The 26,110-nt window shown below is 37.7% G+C and overlaps 1 protein-coding gene across 2 annotated transcripts in view; it reads right to left on the reverse strand.

Moving 5' to 3' along the window:
- The window catches only part of LOC124631441 (transmembrane protein 132E), an 87,680-nt gene that overhangs the window by 30,155 nt on the left and 31,415 nt on the right, over positions 1 to 26,110 (reverse strand). The gene's annotated exons all lie outside the window — the stretch shown is intronic.

A 26,110-nucleotide genomic window follows, 5' to 3' on the forward strand; every position in this document is an offset into this window, starting at 1 on the left:
CTAAAAACAATGGCAAGACTTATGGCGGCGAGGGCGCAGGTAACATAGTGGGGGAAGGAGGTACGTCACAGTCAGTTGAGCGACTTTAATTTCAAATTTATTTATTTTTTAGCTCTAAAAAGTGTGCGATGCCTAGTACATTAGGAAGTGGACTACCAGGTGAATTAATAAATCTTTCGGATGTGACGTCTCGTATAATTATGGTCGAACGTCACTTAAGGTAAGTTCGTTTAACCACTAAATAATTAATACAACGAAAGTCAATGTTGATTAAAATTGTCTTAATCCCCACTGAAAGCCACAGCTTGGGGCAATCAGAATACAGTAACAACAGCAGACGTATTAATTGGTTGCCATGAAATTTCCTGTGAGCGGAAGCTATTGCTTCATTTGCAAGGAAACGGCTGGCAATTCCACGAATACGCCATATCCCTAGCAAGGGGAGTTAGGATAATAAAATACTTTAGCACGTGACGCTCTTAGGACAAAGAAAAATTCGCACAGCTTTCAAGTTTCAACATCGCTGAGAAATGTAACATTACCTCTGGTCGCGTACGAGGTATTTTTTAAACTTTATTGCCTTCTTTGTGAATTTAAAGTGAGTGCTAATTACCAAGGTTGGATGCTAGGAACGTAATGGGCGCCCATTATGCAAAGCCATATTGATTTTTGCATTCCTAAACAGCTATCAATGATCCGGACACACCATTGAATATTCATGACTTAATCGTAAAAAGCTGTAATGCAACTTCTCTTCAAATTTGTAAAGGTTTACGGTTTACTAGCTGCTTTGGAAACATCAGAATGAATATTTCTACGAAAATAGTACGTGTGATAATTGCTTAATATTGAATTCGGCATTCACGAAATTATCTGAACAATATCAATCACCATTTTTAATAAACGTTATTGTTCGTACTCGTTTCCACACATTTTAATTTTCCCCCTGACGCCGTCGCTACAAAAAGAGAAGTTTCGCGAATTGATATCGCGTTTTCCGATCGCACCCTCGATTGTGGCGAGGGCGGGGGACGGGGTGGAGGGGGCCAGGGAGACGCGGGGACACGTAGCGGGTGTAATAACTGCCACAGAACTAAATCCTTAGATATGGCCCACGCGTGCCCACTACCTCCCCCCCTCCCCAGCCGTCTTTATCACGCTGACCTTCCAATAACTCCCATTTTATATACATATTCATACAATATACATAATTCCCCAAAATATTCAGCTCTTATTTTTATTGTAACTACCACTACCCCGACCGTAGACGTAGATAGGAAAAAATACCCGCGGGCGAGCGAATACCTTAATATTTCTTTTTATCATTTTCTGTACCTCATTCAATCGTCTGACGTAGTCTATGCTTTGATAAAGTTGCCAAAGAAGGGGTTGGACAGTATTTCAGAACGATTTCGTCTAGCCTTCGGGCTGAAAAAACTATACATGGGTAGTGCCTACCCATTTTCTTATCATTCTTCGACCTTAGTATTATTTGGCAAAGTCAACTTATTGTTACTGGTTTCTTATAGAGCTTTCAAGACAATCAGATAATTTTAGTAAGTGCCTATTTATTATTTCTCTGTTATTTTCTACATTACTTATATTCCAACAATAATATATTTAAGAGATTTTCCCGACCTCGTAGACCACCTACATTTGTATTTACACTTTCTTTTTCTGTCCGGTAAAAGCTTGTTACTTAGGAAATTTAAAAATGTTCTTTTAAAGTGATTGATGTAACATTGATTAAATAACTAATTATTATTCTATGCGTTTTCCTCGTAAATACCTAGTTTATAACCATCTAATATTTTAAAATGAAAAGTTTTATGAAGAGAGACTTAAAAAGCTCTTAATATAATATTTGCATAATTATACTAATATACATAGGTACAGTATGGAAACCTAAAGCTAAAACTTCATCATCATACTAATTACGCATCTAAAATATGTTGTTGGGATACCCGTACATTTTCAAAATTAACCCAACACTGGTGCGAATGTAGGATAGATATTCGTTGCGATACGAGCATGCTAGATAAAGCTACAATGAAGGGTAATAAAGCGAACGCGGACGCGGTAATGTGTTGGACTCCATTAACGGTAAATATTTGTACATTTGTCATGCTGTGTTGCCAATGGACACCTCTTTGACGTGAACGAAACCGCTGCTTTTACATAAACGCCGTATATCTCGCCATTTTCAGTTAAATGATTTATTAAACACGCGAGCTTGTCTCGTTAAAAAGTCAACTGGGTTTTACCCTCGTAGCTCTTATCCAGCTAAGCCGTTGGGATAAAGGGTACTTGACGTCATAGGTTTTTCGTGGTTCCGGAATATTTTAAACGCTGCTTAGTCCGACGATGTGCGGGATCGTTGGAAAAACATCAATTGTGTTCGCAATGTAATGAATGGTAAGCAATTTTACGTGGGAAATTAAAGGACTGGAAAAATATTGAGTTATAATAATGTTGGCATTTTGAAAGTAAACATTAATCAAGAAAATACGTAAAACATTCATTGTTTTGAATATCTCAATTTAATTGAGAAGGGTGAAATCAACGTGTACCTAATAACCCGAACATTTGATAGCTTTCATAACTCAAATACGAATCCTAAACAAACAATCTAAAATGGCTCTTTTAAAAATACTCGGTGAGTTTTATATTCACTTTTTCAACGCAGTTTTAATTAAGACGCTATATTATTGCACATCAGGGACTAAACTAATGTTTAAACTGAGTATTTATTTTATTACCAAAGCTAATCTACTTTGTCATGTAAGAGAAATTATTGGTCCATCTAGGTTCATCTTGATGAGCAGAACGTATTTAGCTTGTGCCTTGTTGCAATTATTCCATTACCTACATAGTACAGCTTCTACTCTGGGCATTCGCACACAATAGCGTTCATTATACACAAATCAATGTCCATCAGTCCATTCATATGCAGAACTGGCAAAGCAATGCACTGGATCGTCTGTAATTGCTGTATTATATGCAATAAGAGCATCACAGTAACGTCTGGACAGCAAGTAAGCAACTACAAAGGCGCACGGTAAATTACATTTCCTATCCACGTAAAAGAAGAGGAGCCAATACATGCACGTCAATAGCAGATTATAGGTCCATCCATATTTTCCTCTCCGCTGCTCCGATGAACACAATAAGTAACGTGACTCTTTCTGCATAACAAATTATTTATGTTCGAGAAAATGTGTTGGTATTATCCTCCTTACAAGACTATTTCATAACAAAAATGATTCTGTCAGCATAGAAAGTATAGAAACGTGAACACTTTTTATAGGATTTTTATTTCAGTGCAAAAAATATGAGTTAGATCTAGTAGCGATGCAGATGTATGTAGGTATGTCCAAACACAGGTTGTTGACGCATAGATTGGAAGTTGATTAGCTAGCACTAGTCGTGTGTTTACTAACGTGAGTTTTTATTGATTCTACTGACATTTTGTGCGGATGCATACGAATTCATCTATCTGTGAAATAGGACAGCAATGTATAAACAAGATGAGATAAAAAATTGAAGAATATTTTTCTTGGAATTATCTCACCATTACGAGAAAATTAGTGCTCATTAGGGTTTCCATGTTGACTGTGAAAAAGTAAAAGCGTTAATACGTAAACCGTATCAACTGCTTATCTTCAGTTGAAGTCGTAAAAGTGAAAGGAACGAAATGGGTTGGTTAATAATGGTGCTTGGCGATGGATTACCACCTTGTCACCACTGCAATCTCCCGATCCTATACATTATTGGATACGGAGTTCTTGGCTCCGAGGGATCGTTACTGTTGATTTACTTACTGTTCTCCTTTCTCCGCGGTTAAGGAAAAATAGAGGTTTTATATGAATATCGAAAGCCAAAGAAAAACGGTTCCGTGTCGAAAAAGTGTGCAAAAATTTTTTTAAAATTTTGCGTAACCTTATTATGCAATGGCGTCATGTTAAAACACGGAGGAGATATTTTGTGTTCAGCAAGTTGTAAAAAATTAACCGCGATCCAGGAATATATTTTGGTTAGATCCCATCATAAAATAAATACTCGTTAACCAAAACCGAATCGAATAGCTCCTAAAATTTGTATAAAACGACAATAAACTGGGAAAAATTGAGGTGAAAGGAGGTGGCGTAAAAAATAATGGGGTACCCTCAGCGGACGAGGAAGGGTGGCCTGCTAAATAAATTGTTTGCCTTTTTCAATTTCACAGTGAATCCGCAGTACGTATCACAGTTACAGCCTCTACGTGCATACGTATGTATGGCACTGAATTCAATCTGTTGTACGGGTATCAAATACAATCAAGCCAACGACACGTTGTGGTTGGAAAGCTGACGAGGTTTCTTGTTGGTTTTGGTGTCAGATATTGTTGCATTTCAATAGCAAAACCATTTTTCGGAACTTATTTATTCACTGCTTACAATTTCTTGCTGAACGTCAACTTACAAAAACATACCCCTTTAGAATTACTATTCCTACTACCTACTCTCCGACAAAAATATTTTATCAGTTTCAGATTAACGATATGGATCAAAAACCTAACCACCTCTGCAGTTCCTATTTCGTACCCTGAGTATCAACACCAACCAATTTTTTTCGATCTAAAGATACAATCCGCCACTTCTACACAACACTAACATACCACCAAGTACACAAAAGATAATTGACAAACATTTGCACTGCGCAAAGAAAAACACAAACTAGAACACGATACCTTCTTCCAACCAAGGAAGTGAACTCGATAGATATTGAAAACAAAGACATTTTTCCGCGTTCGATATGAGCAGGTATATTCCAGATTCGGTAACGGATGTATTCAGAACGAGCGTCATTACGTGCCATCAATAACTCGACATCGGATTTGAAAGGCTTGTGGGCCTTGCGAGAACGCGCATTCATGAGCACCAACCCTTATGCCTGTGGTTTTACGACAACAGACTTGTCACTACACTGTATTCCTTTTTATGTAACACACTTGTACAAGAGTATTGATTCGCGGGAGTCAGTTGATGGATTGACACTGTAGCTTCGTGGAAGCGGACCAACTTTTTTCGCGTAGAACTAGTTTGAAGTACAACTTTTGTGAGCATCGAAGCTTCAGAAGTATTTACTAAGTTAGAAGTTAAGACTTGTACAAATGACACTTTGCAAGTTGGAATGACTTCTTAGCCTTCATTAGATAAAGTACCCAAATAATTTATCACCAGTTCAACTGAGCAAAGAAATAAACATAATATTATACGGAATTCTAGTGTACGAAAAATGTGCATGAGAGACATGCAATGTAAACAGGAATGCGCGACTTGTCGACGACACCGTATATAACGTATTACTGGCGACAGTTTCTCAGAACATGTTACGCCTGACTCACGAAACGGGACGAATGGTGATTTAACAATGTCTAAAATAGACTTCCTTGTGGAATGTGAGTATATCAACTACAGCCATAATACTAATATCTGTGATCAACGAATAGCTGAACAGTTACGCACGGCATTATTCTTGTTTCGACGTCTTAGAGAGCTTTCTACTTTGTCGTCCTGATACGAATTCAAATATGCCTAAGTTAACTCGTACACATCTTTTGGTTTTATGTGTACACGAATAGCTATAATTGCACTCCGGGGTTTTAATTTAAGCTATCAAAATAATCTACAGTATCATTGAACCCAGATTGCGTGTAAATGTTTCATGACTCATTATCAACATTGAAATCTGTTATATTTTGCATCTGGTTTAACTATAAACAAATATTTTCCCATGCTCACTAGCTGGAAACACTGTTTTGAATACCTAAACAGTTTTAGCGAATATCGTTATGTGCGCAAACCAATAACGGTGGGGTCAGTCATCCATCCTCCAATGTTGATGGCAAAACATATTTAGTTTGTCGGGTTTTGAGTTCGTAATGACGTCATTCGTTCGAAGCATTGTCCTCTTGTGCTGAACCACTCGTGACTGTAAGAGTATTGTTATTTATTTTTAATAACCCCTTCCGCATGTATAACTGTAACCGCGATACACGTCATGCCACTCGACGAGACGTTCTAGGGACGTCAACCTCTTGTACACTCGACCTCAAGTGTGCTTCTATGAAGCTCCTACGCGCAATATGTTCCTTCGAGATAATTTACGCCTCACTACATAATTCAAGAGCGGCTGCCAGTATAAAAACTGTTGTTTGTGCAGTACATCCACCAGGGAAATTAAGGCTGATATTTTCATATCTTATTTGATTCTACATATACACAGACTTTTACACTAGGTAAGTGTTCTTACATTGAGTGTTTTTGGCAAAGCTGGAGTAGTCGTCTTGTATATTGTAAGTGTATATGAAGAGAGCCTCTTTAAATGGTACCTAAACACCAAACAATGTAGTTTTTAATATTGTCATTCATACCACTCTTAAGTAACCCAATTCGATAAATTCATTCATAAAATAAATAAGTTGCTCTTCATCTTATCATGATAACCTCTCTCTATTACATTTACTTTATTCATGTTCTTTGTAACCTTGCCAACATTATCACATCATATTACAGATTTATTCATAGAAATTGTCGTTAATAATTCAATTTACCCAAATGTATTCATCAGGCAACCTACGCGTAATACGGGATAATCCTTCGCTGGTAGGTACTTGCCGAAGAATGGATTAAGGTCAATTAGTAACAGGAACCATTTCACAGGTTATTGCTAAGGAACAACTAATCTTGAATGCTTTGCTGGAGATGGATCGCCCCCGCAAATTCTTGCCTTGTTTTCAATTGGTCTCGTCGCAACTACCCGTGGGACCGGATGGCACTGTACACTTTTCCTAATCATTGTGAGCAATTTGCGTAGGCCGGTGTGTAATGACCGTACTTGTATGTCCTCGAATTAACAATAATTTTTTTTTCAAGTCTGTTCATGGGGAAAGTTTTACCGACATAAATATTTCGCAATTTTGCTGTAGAAGAATTTAATATGAGGAGGAATGAATTATAGTTACATGTACCTCTAATATTTTCCATATTAGCCAACCTACGCTCGCGCTGCCGCGGCCGGGTTTAGCGGCGCCGCGTGAAGACACTTGTCATCGCCTAACGGTAGACCCTTATCCGATGTATGATGACAAAGATTTACTACTAACCACCTGTTTGGATATGATGTGCTACATCAGCTGTTTTGTTTGATAAACACTCGGAAGAGTTTCTCTCTTCATTGCGCACCTCACGACATTATTGCAGCAATAAGTAGGAATTTATTTATTCAACCGAATATATTGAACTGGCATTAGGCAAATGGGCTTAATAGCTTGTAAAGTTGGCTGCCTGTGCATTCTACAAGCTATTTACATGTTTATTTATTCAATTATCGATAAGATTAGTCTCATAAAACATTCAACGGGATTAGTGAGATTGCGCAAATGCTTTTACACCGGTAGATGTTATGTCGTTACCTATCTGCATTAGGGGTTTACTCCTTTGAGTTTAATTGGCAATTACATAGGTTTACTGTTAGTGTCGGTAATTAGTCGCGGGGTGAGGCAGGCTCGGTGGAGCCGAGGCCGCGCGGCCGCCTCCCGCCGCACTCCACAATAACTTGTCGCGCTCATCTAAATGCAAATAAAGGGAGGGACCCTTGATCTTTGTATGCGCATCCCTCATTTGTCAACATTTTGTTTGAATTTTTTTATTAACAATATTTGAATTTTATCTAACAAATTGTCACTCGGGCAATTTGGGGTCAAAAGGAAGTTTCTTTGTTCATGTTTTTTTGAAATAATTATTGCGGGAATTGTTTTATAAGTTATTTTTTCACTTGTAAACTTGCGCTCAACTGTCTCCATAACGAAGGCCACAGTTTTCGGTTACAAAGTAAATTAACCCAAAGGAACATGCTGTGGCCTAAAATTGCCAATTTGTCCGCAAGCTTGGCGGGCAGTGTATGCCAGTCTGAGAGAAGCAACGTGAACTGTGCAAACTGGGCGCGGGCACAGGTAATAACTTAATTCTGCCAGTGTCCTGGCGAACCAATTTAACTTCGGCTACTGCTGACCAAGGTATTCCGAATTCCGAGAGTATGGCAATCGTTTAACTTTGCTTGGCTTTGTTTTGGCGCCAACTAGGTATCAGTTTGGCCTGAAAACCTAAAGCCTTGCCTTACATACCTAGGTTTGTATATAATAGCATTGTTAGCGTAGTGTAGAAAGTGCCTACCTAACTTACCACATATAAAGCAATGTCTACCAGTATTTCTACCGTAAAAGATAGTTCACATTTCTCAAGAGATGATCGAAATTGATAGCAATAATTGTACTATTATTGTTTGCAGTTTTTTGTTGGATAAACCTATTGCCTAAAACATAGGTGCTACTTTAAAATTGTTGTAGGAGTAGAATATGGACTCACCCGTAGATACTGTAAAGCTTCAAAGATGGTTTAATAATAATTTTCATAGTAACGTTCTTCCCCGTACTTGGAATTTACGAGGCGCCAACAGCATGTAAACTTTATAAACTAAACCGTTTATCGGAAATTGGGTTATTGCTGTGTTCAGCACAAGTAGAAACAACTATGTTGCCAGATACGATATCAGCTTACAAAATTACTACGAACTGTGATAAACTACTTCGACCCATGGAATAACTGTTTCGTTCAGAGCAAGCAAATGTATGGGGCGCATTCTTTTGATACATATTTTATGATGGTTGAGCAACACCGTTATTCAGTGAGTAGATGAAATGAACAAGCGTTTTACTGTCGTTTCATTTGACAGGAACGACACGCGCGTTACATAAAAAAATCATCTATATTATTTTAAATTAGGGTTTATTCGGTCAGTGAAATTGTAATCGTGACCAATTGCAGTAAGTAACGCGCCCTCCCGCTGCGCGTGCGCCGCCGACGCAGCAGGGAAGCGTCACTCACTATATGCAGGCCGGGCCACACTACAACGAGACAAGTGGCTTAGGAAGAACCCGATTATTCATGATTATTTTATTACATAGATCTATTGGCTATCGACTATCGACAATGATTTGCATTTTTGAATGCTTGGGAACAGTTGTGTAATGTAACTTATGGGCTCTTAGTTCTCAAATTTATTGTTCGTAAAATACACGTTCCATAAAATGAATGTGTTACATCAATAACGCAGTAGAAATAGTATTATGGAAATAAAGCGAAATATTTTAACAAGCGTTAACAGCCGCGCAGCAGCAAACGTGAGTTTTGTGTAAATTCTACGGATTTAACAACAGTGAAAATCCTCTGAGAATCCCTTTCACCTCGTTACGACACTACATTTGTGTGAAAATTCAGTGTGAAAAGATTTTTACAAATCCAAAAACCGCACAGAATCAAATTCTTGATAGATTCGTTTGTTATTGGAACCTACAAACATGCCGTTATTGTATCAAATAAAAGCACATTGATTTCACAAAACTTCGGTAACAGACAAGTAAATAAACTTTTATCCTTAGAAAAACCGTTCTGAACAATATAAAGTTGTTTAAAATTGAAGCAAAAGGAGCAAAGAAAACATCTCTCAAGAAAAGCAGGTACCTAGACAGGGTTAATTTAGAAATTGCAGATGGTGAAGTCGTAGTTGAAGTTTGAGTTTATCTTGCCAAGGCGATCTAGTGTTTCACGCGAATTATGGGACTCGAAAATCTCTAGTGAGATAAGGTGCTAACACACACCTCTGTCATCTAGTAATGCAGGCATGAAGTTATGTTGTCCATCAGGAAGATTGATACATTAGTAGCGAAGCTAAAGTGCATGAGGTTGGGCGACACAAAGGCAAGACGGTGGTGCACTCTCTTTGCTTTCACAGTTATTGTCACTACATGAGTCTCTTCATACCCTCCGTGTTTTGTTTCCAGAGGTAACTTCTTTGTTACACGGCCGTATTTCTACCGCGCGAAACTTGTTCTGGCGTTCCCAATATTTGTGTGCTGTCGCGCGCCGAAAGCTACCTATACTCGTAAAAGGTTTTACGTTTCACGTCTAACGATATTCTCTTCGTTATTCGCTTATGAATGAAGCAACACTCGTGTTTAGATGTATTGTGAAACAAAATATATGAAGGCTACATATTGATTGATCGCACCTCACTTATTAGTTCAATTGGCTGTAATAGGCATTTTGTTCGACGAACCATTGACTCTCAATTTAAATGTGGACGCATAACAATCGACCAATTGTTTTAGAATTGTGACACGCATCATTTATCTCAAGTAAAAAAGTGTGTTGTTATTATAAATACATAAGCGGTTGCAGCTGGCTGATTCACTCGTAATAAATTTCGGTGTAATTGTATGCATAATTAAGTGCACTCGTGTTGTTACAGTGTAACAAGGGGTGAGGTGTGTCTGGCCACAGGAACACGACTGACTGCACCCTTCTCGATGGGAATCCCATGATTCCAAAATCGTGTAATGTCACGTAACGCGAACACTATCGCCGTGTAATCAACCGTCGCCAGACTGCCTACAAGGCACCCCTGCTACTTTAATATCATATCTGATATTACAGGTATTTGGTCGCTTTTAATTAAATTAAACAAAAAACGTTGTAAATTATAATCCTTGTTAATTTAATTAAAAGCCGGCGCAATTTTCGAAGAAATACCGCTTTGTACTATGAAAAGAAAGTCTTCTAAAAGACTTTGAAATGTATCAAACAATAAGCCTACATTATAAATGTGTTGTAATGTTGAAATAAATGTTCCAATCTAGGTATGATAAATATTTAACACGAAACCTCTTATCCGTATAACAAGAAAATTAATGAGTAAATCAAGCTACAAACGAGCAAGAACACTGAATGAAAGGCATTCACAGCGCCTTAGAAGATAATTTACGTTTTAAAGCACGCAGTGTTCACGAGTAACACACACGATTACATTCAATTAATTTGTTCGCTCGTTGAGACGAAGAGTGAACTCAACGATTGCGAGCGATTTATTTAAACCCAGAAATTCGGCGTAACACACATGACGGTATATTAGACGCGATAATGTGTGCGGATTTGTTATCTCTCTCGCATGTCAAACCCTCTAATTTATGCTACTTATTTCGCTTGTCGATGCTAAATTGACTAACTGAGCGAAACGAATGGCGTGCTTTAAACTATAACGGATAAGCTTTTTTATTGACTTCATAAAGCAGTAAACCTCGTTTGAATGTAAGGCATGTTTTTTTCAGAAATTTTGTAAATTGATGCTCGTGATCTGGGCTCCGAGCGAGCGCAGCTTTAAGAGGCTCCGGTGTATCACGCTCGATCAGTAATTTAATTAAAGTGAGTGCGCATTAGAGATGCCGAGAGGTAAACGGGAGCCTCGCTTTGCTAGGCCCGACGGCGTCTGCAGGGAGTACGCTTTTATTTGAACTCAGGGAAATTTCAGCCATCTTCTCTTATACACACTTGAGACGATGTTCTAATTGTCTAAAGGAGCGTAGTATCATGCTTCAAAGGAATAAAATCACTGAAATGAAAACAACATACCAGCTAATAGCTTTAGATCAGTGGTTCTTAACCGGTGGTCCGCGGACCACTGGTGGTCCCTGGAGGCATTCCAAGTGGTCCGCGAAGCTTAGCTTCGCGACGTTGCTATACGTTATCCAACTTTATTTTTATCAACTTGTCTATGCGAGCGCGGGTTTTCTTATGGACGTATATCGGGTGTGTCGTACCTAGTCCCCCCATTCATGAAAATGTATGTTTGGGCTACATTTTACGTACCTAATTTGGGTTTTGAGTCTTAAAAAATAATTAAAATTTCGCGCTCGCTTCGCTCGCGTTTTCAGAAACTATATACCCTTATTTTTGCATTTGTCAACAAACAAAAAGTTAAGTAAGTTTGGGCTAGTCCGATAAAAATTTCGCGCTCGCTTCGCTCGCGCATTTGGAAAATACATAGGCGTATGTTTTTCTTTCTTTGCATTTGCTTACCTGCAACTGCCGACATACGTTTAGCTTTGAGTAGAACTGAACCAAAATTTCAGAAATTTGTAAAGAGAAGTCACAAAAATGAGTGCTAAAATAATTATAAAGTATGCTTGTATTCTTTATCAAAGAACTCTCAATTTAGGTAAACCGATGAGGTGGTCCCCGGCAAGACAAACTTTAGTTAAAATGGTCCCTCATGTCAAAAAGGTTAAGAACCACTGCTTTAGATAAATGTTCACATTACCCATCACATAATTTAAAGCGAATAAAGCCATAATGAAAATGATTATATGCTCACAATCAACACACCGTTTACATAACTCCCCATGAATGCCAATTAGTGTTAAATGTTGAACATTTAAACCCACTCATGTCGTTTATAGTAAAATATTTAACCACATATTTATATCACAGTTAACCGGCCGGTGACTCAAATAACCAATTTACTATAACACGAGCACCGAAAACAAAGCTCTTTATAAATAAACCCATAATAATAAAAATCTAAACGTGAAAGCAATACTAAACTGACTAAACTACTGTTAGTTAATTCTTATTTGTTATTTTTTTTAAATGTATTTATGAGTCTTTAAGCTAATTATTAATAGTTGTTAATTTACTTATTTTTTAGTCTATAAGCTTGTACGTAGTATTTATTTAGCTACATAAATGTGGAAGCTTGTAATTAGCAATAAGTACTACTTGTATATATTATTTAATTGTGTTATTAGTCTGTAAGCTTTCTGTAAAATAAAATAAATAAATAAATAAATAAAGTAGCCAGAATTACAGGGTTTCGCTTCAAAAGGCAGCATTTTTGTTCCATTTCTTTTGTAATAGCAATTCGAGTTGATTAGACGGACGTGGAATCAGGATAAAGGTATTATCTGGTGAGCGTACCTGCCAGTAAAGGGTATTACCGTATGGTTTTGTAACCACTGAAAGCCGAGCTCAGGGTTAATTAACGTTTGGGTACTCGTTCGTGTTCGCAAATGAATAAAACCGAGTAACGTACAGTAGTGTATAGGACCTACATATTAGTATAATGGCTGGTTAATGTTTTACGAAACGTGTGTGCTTTTGTAGATAGCAAATCGGCCAGAGCCCTATTGTCTGGCTGAAATCTGTGCAAACACAACAGAATTTTCCTCGCTGCAATAAAACGTTGGGGTGCTTTATCGGCCGGAAGATGTGCACAACTGCAAAAACCGATATCGAGTATCAGCAAATGTTTCTTTTGAGTTTTGCGATTTTTATGATCATAAAATTTTATGGAGAGGCTTTTTGGAGTTTTTGGAATCATTCCAAAATTAGAGTGATGTCTAAGGTTCACAAGAGTTTAAATTTCTAAAAGGTTCACGTTTTAAGAGTATCCATTCATTTTAAAAGTAGTAATGTCCAAACAGACTGTATATAGCATTAAATCACTATATTCATAATTAAATTCAAAGTGTGAGTACTACTTACTATTACTACGTATCGTAATAATAAGCTGTGCGTGTCAACGACGTACAATTATCTAAATAATAATAGGCCCGATGAATGGAGTCCCCGTGTTTAGTGACGTCACGCTTCCGACTAATTACATAATTAAAATTTCATTGATGAGTGTTTATACTACATTATTATACTGACCTATTAATATAATAGTCAAACTATTCATCTCCAAATGCAGAAGCTCTGCGGTTGTGTTTAATTTTATGGCGTTATGGGCCTGATTGGAGGTTTTATTGATTGATTCCATAAAACCGCAGTTGATTCAATGGCTGACGTAGTATGGCCATTTGAAATACAGACAGCACTACTGTAGGCGATAGTTGGTTTAAAATTAGAGAGACTAACTATCGAACTCCCACTAACTTGTTGTCAGACGAATAAAGAATATTATAGACGACATCGCCAGCCAGACAGATATAAATAGGGGCTAACCCAAATTGATATCAGATCAACGCTATTAAATCTATTATATTCGATGTTCTGTCCTTTTATTCTGCAAGTATCCTTTCTGAATAGAAATGCGATGGGGTATTATTTCATTAATAAGGCGTGCCGACAAAAAGAAATATTTACAAGACATGACAGAGTAAATGAAGTGATAGGTGGATCGAACGTGTTCGGGCTCGGCTACGGATAGCGCGGCGTGCGAACTGGCAAGCGGGCCGGCTTCGGCACTCGGCACGGGACCCATTTACATAACAGGACGTGTCACGAATAATATGGAAATGACCCGGCGCCTTGCGAGGAAGCGGCTGCACTACGACCTGCCGTCACTTCGATATTGCCTCCATTTAAAACGGGAATGCAATCTCGTTGATGCTAATGTAATGTATGTGCGTACATTCAAGTGTGACGCCCGCGCCTCGTGAACTCTCTTAAGCGCACCTTTTGCCACAAACATCTCAAAATGCACCTAAAATATTCTGCATATCAAACGCTTTCTCTCAAGGCACACAATTCGAGACGGTTGGAAAATTTCTATATAATATCTTCGCTGTTGAAATAAGTTTTCTTATAATCTTGGAAATAATTTAGACTTACAAGCCAAGTACAAAAATTACCTACGTAAGGCTGACAGCATAATTTCAATTAATTATCTCTTTCCCTTGTGTTGGCAGATAAATGAGTCTCGGGGGCGCCGTCCGGGCTGAAAACATGAAACTTTGTACACATTCAGGCCCGCCCACCGACTGCTCCAGAACCCTAACTTTTGAATTATGTATCCTTTCCAGCTTTTTTACACGAAACCAGCGTGTCAAGAAAACCCGACACTTCCCGAATCTTTTACCAATTTTCATTTTGTAGGTAATATAAAGTAGTATTTCCGAATTCTGGGGTAGCAGGCTTGAATTGTTGTCTGATAAGTGCCTAGACGCCGTTTGAAATTTAAACGGGTTTCGACAACATGCTACGGGTGAAAAAAAGTTGTACGTATCGAGACCCGGTTGTATTCCTGTGCCGATATGTCGGTCGGTGGAGTGGCAGCCAGTTTCCGAACCGAACAATGACTTCAGCAACGGGTCGAACTCAATTTCACGCGTGATTTGTACACTTTATTTCATTTCCACTCCAACTGAATTGGTTATAGAGCAAGAGGAGGCATTAAGCTCTTCCTATAAAAACATTCAAACGACGTGATCTACAACTAAATATGAATATAGAGAAAGTTTAGTTCTAGTCTGTCCTCGATTACAATAACTATCAGATAAAATATAAAGGATAGTTAAACTATGAATAATGTTTGTTAGTATAATACGGTTTTCAGGCGAACAATGCTGTGTGTAATGGCGAGGGCGTCGCGTAACGCAACTTGACAAACAGCGGCTCGTGTAGCAACATCTTGTGGCTGACGGTAAAGTCGAGCCGACAACTTGATATATTGGTTGCTTTGTGAGGGCGAGCGGGTAAACACACGCAACCCGAGCGCCGCGCGCCCGAGCGATGCGCATCCCGCTACAGATAACGTCCCTCCAGGACTACGCTACTAAATTATTTTTTATCTACAACTCTTGCACAAGTGCTCGCACTTTTCAGAAGTTACAGCAAACTTTAACAATATCTTTACGTTAAATCGAACCGACATTCTACTAAAAATTCCATTTACAAAATTGTTAAGTAACTGAATAAATCCTTCTCTTGAGAGTTGTAATCTTTCTATTCACTTTCCACAAAAAGCTTCTCCATTTTGCACATCGTGCAATATGATATTATGTAAAAAATGGTTAAAATCCAAGAGTCATACGTGTGAGCAAACGGCCGTAGGAACATCATGAGAGCAGCAAAATTCCACGGCTCGGTAGACAAGCCGCGGCGCTCGGAACTTTATGACCGGCAAACGATGCGTATGTGCACGACGGTAAAGGCGGTACGTCGATAAAAAGTCCATTGTCGACACCGGGCCGCTTAAGGGCTTCGCAAATGACGGGAGAAGCACGAGGAAACGCGATAAAAACTGAGGACGATCGCCTACGTGGCGTCGAACGACAAAGAAACGTTGGGTGAGACTTCGACAAGCGTGAAATTTGATTGGCGCCCACAAAGACAACATTACGCACAGACCGTGGCGTAGGTGTGTTCAAACCTCGGTTACATTGCTGCGAACTGAACACCTCCAAGTAAGGGTTCATTACCTGAAACAAACAAACAAAATAAATATAAATACCCAGAATATAATTTGAAGCTTCGCAATAAGCAACGTGGCAAACAATGAATCAAACAAAATTTTATCCACGTTTATTCGGTTAGGACTAAAGCAATTTAAATTATTTAATCAATAAACGTCGTTCCAATGTAATTATAGTTCGGCCATTCAGAGAATGCGTTCCTGACACGTCGCGATTGAACTGACGACGTAATAACATTCATTGATTATTGATATAATAATGTTGTTTTAATGCTCCTCAATTGTTAAAACGGTAAACAACCAGCAAAAATATTTTTATCGTAACTGCAACGCCATTGCAAAGTTACGTCGTCAGTTCAATCGCGACGTGTCAGGAACGCATTCTCTGAATGGCCGAACTATAAGATTAAGTAAACTAGACCCTGCTTAGTCGAAACAAATACTAATTTCATTAAACTTGTTTGTAGATAAATAATTGGATTCTATAAATCTTTCACTGAGCAACATTACTTTGGTCAGCTACGGAATTTATCGTTTCATTAAGAAATTCTTAGGTCAAAGAAAATTCCAATAAGGTAAGTATGTCTATGAAAAATAGCTTCCGGCTAAAACAAACGAACGCGAAGTTGCTGATACAGCCAAGTTTTTATTTGAAACTGCTCAGTAGTCAGGCAGGGCCCGTGTTTGTTATTTCACTAATCCAGTTTATGTCAACACTTAGCGCCCACTAAACTAAACAATGCGTTTCGAAATACTCACGCACATGCGGAACTATTATGGTGTGGCCGATATTATAAATAAATAAATAGTGTATACGAACATGTTGTGAAGGTACCTACAAAGGGCGTTATGAACTTTTGAAAGTGGGTTAATTCAAAATCGCTCAATCCGTTGCGTGACTCGACAAACTGTCGGCCAGCTTTCGTGTCTTTCAGTCGCCCTCTGTATAAAAGTAACATTTTCACGTTGTGTTTGTAAAACGTAGAATAGTTTCACAAAGCCGCTACTCTGTTTCACACGAAACGGTTCGATTTGTCGGTGCTTTGCAAGTTTGGTACGAAGGGCGTTGTCTGCGTCCATTATGCAAATGGAGGCTCCGCGGCCCGGCGCGCGGTCTACGTATTTAGCCGATCTATTCACAGAGCCTGCCCGACAGACGACAGGATTCAACTAACAACTTTGATCATGGCAACGGGTAGCTCGTAAATAGAATAAATGCTGGATAGTTTCCACGCTAATGCAAAAACGCAAACAATACAAAACTTTTTTTATATTTTTTCGTTTGAATTGCAAGCGAGGCTAAAGTTCTGTGAAAATACAAGCTTTATTCAAATAACGTTTGGAATTCAGAGGCAGGTATTTTTGTTGTGTTTATAGCTTTGTATTTTTCACTTAACTACAATTGTATTCTTGTTTTTTTTTTTTTTTTTTAAACATAAAGTTTTATTCAATAGTTTTACAAAATGATCTTATTATAGGGAAACTAAGTATCAAAATATTCATCCGCATCGCTGTCAGCTGGGATCGTGCCCAAAAGGCTGGCTGCATTGCCACGCTGGATGGCAATGCATATCCTTTGACCGAAGTATAGGCCAGCCCTTTGGTCACGAGTGGACTCCACGAGTGGAGTGATTCTTGAATTAAAAAACAATTTATGCTTCATTGTGGACTTTATGTTTTCTGCGACGCTGGAATTTTATGTGTTCGTTCAAAATATGTTATGAAAAGCTCGTTTGGTGTTGTGTGCACAAAATGTTGATACAAGTAATGGTTGTATAATCATCATCAGGGTGTGTATGATGTGTGTTGGTCCCCAGGGGCGCGGCTGTCGCTGCTCCATTCCGGAGAGTGGCGACACGAGCCGACAAGAGTTTTGATACTATCGCGCTAATGTGTTCTGCTATAATCGATACCGACACACGAAAGCGGCATTTTTATCACTCCATATACTTAATGTGCTATTGAACAGTTTCATGAGGCCGTTGACTTGACATGCGGTGAATATTTCCGTAGCCAACAATGTTTTTTGGTAGTTTATGCGTCAGTGAACAGTGTCTAAAGTTATCTACAAATAAAACTTATATGGCCTTACTACAAAAACTTAAAACCCTGTTTTACACTTGTCTAAAAAAAATTTGGCTGCAAAATGAACCATATGTCAACGTCATAATTTTTCATTTTTTTAGACAAGGCATAAACTGACGTTTAAAAGTTTTTGTGGTAAGACGGATAGTCTTTGTTTCTATTATTATTTGTTACCTCTCGCTTTCAGGTCCTTAGCCAGAGAACAAGTCAACGCGACCGTGGGAGTCGAGCTAATAAATATAAATTAATAACCAACCCACATCCCTTTCATTTATATCAATATCTATAGTTAACAGAAACCAAATACGTATTAGCTTAATTAGTAATCTCTTAACTAATCTCGTAATGTCCAGGAAAGAGCTTCCCACGACATGATACATTACCCTTCCCGGATGTTTACAAAGGGACACAATGAACTAGCCTACGCTCCAAAGTGCCTCTATAGATAGGTACCTCGATATCAAAAGCCAGTTCAAAAGCTTTTTCAAACTTATTTATGAATAAAATAAAAATGTGCTTACGAAACTATAGTACGTAAAGTATTTTGTCGAATTTCGTTGCCCGTTTCAGTTTGAAGAAAACTAAATAAAATAGTTCACAAGGGTTTTCCCCACAGGATTACCCACCCTTATAAATTTTATTTGACCGAAATTCAGTTCAGTAATACATTTACTGAAGCTGAAAACATGGTAATAAACAATATAATAAATTATAAGTTTATATGGCGAGGGATCAGATCGTACGTAATCAGAATTATGATACAGTTAAAGCTGTTTGCATTCATGTAAGTTACAAGGGGAGTGACTTGGCGACCTTTACTTATGTAAGTGTTGCTTAAATCGTGTACTGTACATGACATACTTACATAGTACAGGATATTGCTCACTAATGCGTTGTTGAAAGTGGCCTAATCATCGATGTAATTAAGTACTTGCGAAAGCGAACTCATCTAATCAAACTCCTTGACTGGTTGCTCTGGCTTTACTCTCTATTTAAAATGTATACCCTCATTACACTCTGTATCCGCTTACATGAAAACTCAAGTTTAATTTAAAATTCTTATAAAATATGATATCGGGTTCCGGATACTCGGTGCTTGTAATTTGTTGTTGCGGTAGTTTCCACGAAGCGGCGCCTTTAGCTGAAGGTTTCATTTAAAGATATTGCACCGACTCCGCACTAATATTGCCAACGTTGTGACGTAACGTACAGCGCTATTGATCGCGGAAATGAGAAAAGGCCAATTTTAAACGGAAAAAGAAAAAGCTTTCGCGTCCAGCAAGTTAATTAACGGGCCCCGTGTAAGGCCCCAAAATAACAGCGATAAGGCTAGAAGTGAAACATCGGGCTTATGTTTTATTAATTTCAGCGCCGAACGCTGAAAATGTATTACGAAATGTTATTAAAAAAAAGCTTCCGTTTACAATACCTACGGAAAAATTAAAAAATAACACCAGTTCTCATGAAAATAGATACGATACTTCGAAGCAGAAAACCAAAATTGATTTACCCAATTCGTTAAGTTTAAAAGTGTGTCACAAAATGTGTAGTCGGCACAATACGGGTATCTATCGACATCTGCGACACCAATTCGTTCTGCGTCACGTACTACGAACAAACTTCATGGGAAAACTTTAATTGGAAAATACTCCTAGTTTGCTCAGAATAGGTGTTTTCAACGCTATCAGCTATTAGCTCGGTACTACCTAAAACTATTGATTATTCAACATGTTTCGATCGTGACTTCGGGCTAGATTAGTTTTCTTTTAGTTAGTTTAAAATTTAAATTAGATTTTACTTGAACTCGTCAACATTAATGAACGAGCCATCTGGGTCTAGATTTTGGGCACATGCTGCAAAAATTTAAGAGTAAATACTGAGTCTTTTTAATTCATAAATAGATCTTGCTCTGAATCCCTGATATATATGAAAACTAATATCAGCCTTCATCTTAGGATACGTTACGATTACATTGTCTTTGATTACGTAATCTTTGAGGATAAAATCACCAACAAAATGATATTGATGTCCCTAAATATCCTTATCAACATCAATATTGTATCCATTTTCCAATATGTCCTTCAATCAAAAACAAAATCTCGATAGGAATTCGAGCAAATATTAAAACGCCCACTGGCCAAACAGGACTATCGATTGGGACTTAATAATAGAGCTATATCAGACGAGAGCTCCAAATGATACATGAGCCGGCGATTATGCGAAAAGCAATATCGCCCACTATAAATATTAGCTCAGGACTGGAAAAGAGTAATTCGAAATAAATTCAATTAACTTCGCCTATCAGTCTCGCGTGGTATGTAATAGAAAGTTACGTTTACAGTCGAATTTATTTCTTGGAAAATATTTGATAGGATTATAAAAGTTATTATATTTTTGTGTTTGTTGTCATGTTCTCCACAGTGGTTAAGCAGTTGGAGTCCGAGCTTTGAAACGCGTTTTTGATACCAGCAGGGTCAAACATTTGTATAACCACGGAATCTGTGTGTTTGTAGATGTTAGATTTATGTTTGTCAAAGTACCAAAAGAGAAATTTCAAATGTGGGGCAAACATCTTACCTCTATGTTCCTTTATACCTAAGTTTCATTCTTTTATGTACTTATCAATAAACATTTCAAGATAGTGGTGTACCTGTGTGTACCTATGTGTCCCTCAAATTGCAGTTATTAATTAAAGTTCATATTCTTATTGCAACTAATTAAACCTATAACCTTGATATAAATTGATACGTACTGCATATTATATGCAATCATCTGCGGCGCGTGCACGAGCTGACTCCCTTATATAATAAAGCCTAACTACACGGCGCTAGCTCCTTCGTTTGCTATGCTAATTGGTCGGATAAGCTGCCAACACGTACCGACCTGCCTAATTAGAAAACCGAGGAAAAATAGTGGCTTGAAACGTATACATAATGAAGTAGCAACGATTCGGAGTTCAAGTTAACTTGGTTTAGCGGTACCACCGCGTACCATGTTAATAAAATTATTGGCATTTTTGCGGTAGGTATTATAGTTTTAACAATTTACTTAAAGTTTCACCATGTTCTGCAGAAAATATCTATAAATTAGAAAAGTATCCAGCGCTTAATCTCCTAGAGCTGGCAGTAATTTACATAACATCCACGAGATAAAATAAATAAGATAACTTCAAAAATAAAATACAAAGTTGTAAAAATATAGGATTACAACCTCTTTGAGCAGGAGTAATATGATTTGAGGGCGCCGTAGCCGGGCGAGCCGAGTTTATTCCGCCAGCCACTAATTAACGCTGTCAACATGTGAGCAACAAAAACTTGTGAAAACTAAAAACAGCGGTATTCATGGGAGGCATTCATACGCATCTGCATGTTCTCGCATGTAAAGTATTCACACGCTCGCTCGCGGCGCTAATGAAGTTTTTCGCACGCCGTTCTCTTTTCATCTAATTTGCGTATTTTTATCACCTAATGAAAAGATTTTCTTTGCATAAGATTTTAAGACAGAAATATGCTAAGTTTATTACAATAACTTCTGTAATACATTAAAACTTTTGCCTTCGTACTTTGTACTTATTCATGTCATGAAAGACGGCTAGGTGTGTAGTAGATATGCAAATATTTTTTTAAGTATACAGAGATACGTCTAATGTTTCTAATATTCTGTTATTATGGAAAATTATGGGCAATTTAGGGGAAACTACATCACGAAATAAATTAATCAAACCGCAATATTTCAAAACCTTTTTTTAGTGTACACTTTAGTGTACGCTTTGTTCAAAGTTTGGTATAAACTCAATAACGGGGTTGTCACTATTGCACTCCCGGTACCCAAATCACATTACCAGGCGAAACGCGGAAAATAAGGAGAGAGAGCTTTTTGTATTTTCCTCCATTTTCTTTGAAATGGTATTTATCAGAATCTACATCAAACAACACGCTGTTTCTGGCAGACTTCAGTTCAAATGACGTAAAAATAAAGGGAATATGAAAGACACGGGTGTTTTACATAGAGAGTGTATGAAAATATTTTTCGTATCGCCTTTATCCTTTGATCGAACTTGAAATGTTTATATTATAGAGTTCCAAGTTGGCGAGTTCACCTCACCCTCTGACGCCTAATCTTCTCTGACAGCGACGCCTACTTTCAGTGTTAATTAAAGTGTAGCAGATTAACATTTAATCAATAAACTTGGGTACAACTTGGGTACTTATCATCATCTTCAATTAGTGGATTAGTAGTCAGAGTCGTCTCGATCGAGAGATCTTCGCTATTGAGAGCGGCCGGTACCACAAAGCCTTACATTGTTGAGTTAACGAACACCAACAAGAGCGTGCCCTATCTACAATACCGAACATATCAATTAATAGCTATTTCTAGGCGAGGTATGACTAATTCGACGCAAACTTAACAATCGATACTCTTTATGCCAACGCTATGTAGATTATCCGTTTGAACTGGAATGTAACATTACTGTAAGTTTGTACGAGTGTGCAAAATCGATTAATCGGACATCGTAGAACTGAGTATTATTTCGTAGTCTATGATTGTAGAGTAATTGTTGTCCCGCGGTGTGTAATCAACGGTCGATTAACCATTTCCCGTTCTATCCCTCTATTAGCCTATTTGAATCAGCCGTTAAAAGGTTAATAAAGCGTAGGTAATGCGCATTTCTTATGATTACATAGTTCCTCGCTTATTTCTGTTCAGTTTAAAATATGGCATACCTCATATTTTCCTTGCGATTCTAGAAATAAGTATGATGTGTATAAAGAACGGTATGAGCGTACAATTTATTCAAAGCCCCGAGGTATACGTGGCCCCGAGGGATTCCGGGCTGGACAAAGGCTCGCATTCTCATTACATAACATAATTTTGCAACAAAATAATACAAAAACACGGCACTGGCGCAAATATTTCGGAAGAAAAGAACGAATATGCATGTATAAAATATTAATGTCAATACTAATTATAAAATAAGTACTTAAAGTATAAAGGAGTCAAATGTACGATGTAAAGAGCACAACGAAGTTTAATTGGAAATGTCTTCTGAAATTGATAGGTAGCGCTTTAAGAAGTTTAGCCAATTTGCTTCGGGAATTTGAGAACGACTTCGGATTCCATTTCCTCGATCTCCGCGTACAGTAATTCAAATTTCATCGAAAACTGTCTTAAAACAAAACGAATTACACGAAAAACGTTTTTGTGACGTGTATTAAAGTGAAAATTACGTATGAAAGCTCAACAATTTTACGTGCAAAATTACAGACATTCGAGTATAAAGGCGCTTAGAAAAACATTTACCATTTTTTCTACGTCTTTGCTACTTCGGAGCCAGTTTTGAATAATAAAAGGGGTGACTTTTCAAGCTCCGATAGACGCGTGTAATCGATAACTTTGACATTTAAAACAATGAAGACATTCAATATACTTGAGCATTCATATTACTACTATAAACACAAAATATTATTGTATTTATTACCAAAAAGTGAGTTGTCTGAAAGAAAGACACCGCAACATAAATCATATTTAATACAATATTGTTAGTAAGACAGTAAGTTCCGAAGCATACATACATTATGGCAAGTCATTGGAGCACGCTCCATCGGCTGAGCGACCAAGTGCAACGTAGGAGTGGTGCTTCAAAACGCATTAGCATTACTCGCCTGATGAAACTTATGCATATTGTACGTCAACTTATTTAAACTAAGGATAGAGGAAGATAGAACCATCGCGCCTAAGTGGCAGCTCGCCTCGAAGCTCTGGCTTCTGTCAATGTTAGCTATACACTTCACCGGCACGCTAATCAAATAATTTGGCTGATGTAATTTGAATTTTTGTTTGATACTGCGTGGGAGGTATTGTCACTTTTCTTTTGTTACAAGCTGTCGCTTGATCAAGCGGGCCTTTTGTGTTGTTGTTATTAGATCAGGTTCTTTAAGAAAATTACTATTTTAGAGTAACAATTTTAAAATTAAAGTTTCTACTTCGTGTTTTGCTTCTTATACCAGGAAAAAGCAATAGAATGTAGAATGTAAACTATGTGGCCACCCAGTGAGGACACCGCCTTAGGTTATGGAGTTATTTAGTTGTCTCCAGTAGTACAACCAAAACTTTTCAAGACAACGTCTACCTATATATCATACAAAATATCTAAACATCAAAACATTAAAGACTGGTTTTATAATTCGCTATTAATTCAAATCTTTCGTTTCACAAATTCCGTTTAATGCCATAAACGTTAAATTGCGGACTAATAGCACGAGCGCTCACAAAAGTTAAAATATTGCGTTTAGCTACAATAAATAATGTATTTAATTGGTCATGAAATTAACATCAGTTCCGCGCTCAGCATCCGTAAACGATAACTTTGTTTGTTTACCAAGCTTAGCTTTTGAAATGAATCTAGTATTTTTATTGCATTCCTCCTTGCCATAACATTCTTAATCCAGCTCTATAAAGTTTAAATAGTTGGCAATTTCCGTAGGAGCTTTCTTTTATTCATAGTAGTTTTAAACATTTCTTGCCATTTTCTGAAAAAAGCTCTGCCTACTTTAAAAGTTTGTCTGACTACCAACTGAATCATAATATTTTCTCAAGATAAAGATGATGAAGAAGATTATTCAAGTTTTACCGAAGCAAACTTTCCCTTAACTTGTTCCAGTGTCCTTCTTTCTGGGGAACAATTCAAACAACTTGAATTTAAACGGTACAGTGTTTATACAGCTTCAATTTTATAGTCTCAGTGTTAAGCGGAGCGAACGGCGATGCCAGAGGCGCTTACAACTCCTGACAATATTTGAACACTGCATTGAACAAACATATTCCTCAACAAAAGCTTATTCTAACAGCACCCTGGCGATACACCGATACCGACACTTTACAAACAATGAGTATGAAAATCGTACAGAATGTACTCTTTTATGAGACTCTTTACAAAAATCCTCGTGTGCGAAAGATTACGCTTGTATCCCTTATGACGCGAGGACAACTCATCGCCTTTTCGGGTATTGTCGGTTTTGCATACGTAATGTCCTTCCTCCAGTCTTTTCTTCCTCAATACTTACTCCGACATAATACCTATACATCTTTTAACAGATATCTACCCTATGTTTTCTTTGATCCTACACAACATAGAGATACTGCGAAGATAGATCGGTATCAATTTTATTTCTATCATTTTCCCTTCCTTTTATTGCGGGAAATAAACTTGTTCCAAGCATTCTGTGGGAGTAAAGCCACGAATCATTATAATTTCTTCATCCATCAATCCGTCCATCAATATCTTAGATACTCCCTCCTCTTAGATGTTTCATCCTTATGTTTTATGATATTTCATTCGTATCGACACCTCATGTATTACGAGATTTAGAAGTTCGTAAATCAAGTTATCGCAGTAAACTGATATTGACAGAAAGAATATAGAAAATAAAGCTTCATATTGTTCGTGCATTTTCAAATTATTACCATAACCATAGTAAATGGTTCTTAAGCTGGCATGAGTTAACAGATCTACTTCAAATTCTAAAATGGCTATTTGAATACTACTTAGGCATAGAAAAGACGCGAGTCACATCCGTTCAAGAAGGATGCCAATGTTTTATTACATTCCTTGCTCGCGGAACATTTCAGGGCAGTCGTACGTGCGCGGTCAAAATTACCTCCCTTGTTCATTCCATCACAATGCCCTATTAAGGATACAATGTCACAGTGTACGCGATCCCTAATATCACCCAGTTAAAGATGCTCGTCTGGAATGCAAAGCTCTATTTTGGACCAGAGATGTAATTTCGAGTGGCTCATTCCAATGCACGCTTTTGAGTTAGGAGCTCTCATTATCGGCTATTGTCACGTTCGTGTTCATTGCAATGCAAGTCTTGCTTTTTTTGTTGTGAAAAAGAAGAAACACAAAAGGGTTTTCATCTTGCCGTCCTCATCAATATTTCCGCGAGGACCT

The sequence above is a fragment of the Helicoverpa zea genome, chromosome 6 (genome assembly GCF_022581195.2).
Source record: "Helicoverpa zea isolate HzStark_Cry1AcR chromosome 6, ilHelZeax1.1, whole genome shotgun sequence".
Lineage (NCBI taxonomy): Eukaryota > Metazoa > Arthropoda > Insecta > Lepidoptera > Noctuidae > Helicoverpa > Helicoverpa zea.